Source organism: Conger conger, chromosome 12 (assembly GCF_963514075.1).
Source record: "Conger conger chromosome 12, fConCon1.1, whole genome shotgun sequence".
Classification (NCBI taxonomy): Eukaryota; Metazoa; Chordata; class Actinopteri; order Anguilliformes; family Congridae; genus Conger; species Conger conger.
In genome coordinates, this window is record NC_083771.1 from 5,572,166 (window position 1) to 5,573,391 (window position 1,226).

Below are 1,226 nucleotides of genomic sequence, written 5' to 3' on the forward strand. Positions count from 1 at the left end.
AACGGAGCTGTTGAAAGTGTGTCGAGAACCACCCCAGGGACGCGAGTATTCGAGTTACACTGGCAATGATGTTCAATTCTGTAAGCTTCAAATTCAATTACCAACGGCATAGCAACTATAAACTCTCGTAATGTTTTGTTTTCTCCACACTAATACTCTATTTCCTGCAGACTAGTATTTGCCACTTTACTATTGTAAGTCAAACAATTTCAGTTTATCTCAATTTGTTAACAGGACATCCGAGAACCCCCCCATACAATGACTGAGGCCACTACCTATGCACTACTATCTGAAATGCTTGGGGAATGGGACTTAATATGGAAGAATAAAAGTTATGGCCAAAGTGGTAATGCTGCCCATATACACTCAGTGACCACTTTATTAGGTAGATCTGTACACCAGCTTGTTAATGCAAACATTTGATCAGCCAATCATGGGGCAGCAGCAGCTAAATGCATAAAAGCATGCAGACATGGTCAAGAGGCTCAGCTGTTTTTCAGACCAAATGTCAGAATGGGGAATAAATGTGATCTAAGTGACTTTGACTGTGGAATGATTGTTGGTACCAGACGGGGTGGTTTGAGTATCTCAGAAACAGCTGATCTCCTGGGATTTTCACACACAACAGTCTCTAGAGCAGAGAATGGTACAAAAAAACTAAAAACTTCCAGTGAGCAGCAGTTCTGCGGGCAAAAACGCCTTGTTAATGAGAGTTCAGTGGAGAAGGGCCAGACTGGTCAAAGCTGACAGAAAGGTGACAGTAACGCAAACAACCACACATTACAACAGTGGTATGCACAAGAGCATGTCTAAGTAAAAAAATAAGTTTAATAAATACCTCACAAAGTGATCACTGAGTGTATAATTTGATATGTGTGCACCTTATTTGGTTTATATTGGTAGCTGAAATATTATTGAGCTTGCATAACTGTTGAAGACTGAATCTGAAACAAACATTGGAAGCACATTACAATATCTGTAATCCCACAGAGAGCTTCTGAATCCCTTCACCAGAGGGTTTACTGCACATTCAGTGTGGTGCTTTCTACACATTTGTGGCACTGGTTTGATTAAAAATCACATTAAAAGTCCATTTTTACCCTGCTTGTTTAAAAACATGCAGAGACAGAAGCCGACAGGTCCTGACAGGGATTGCCTGGACTTGAGCTCACAAGCATTGCTCAGAGCACCAGCCTTGGCCCACACTCATTATCATGAAGGACAAG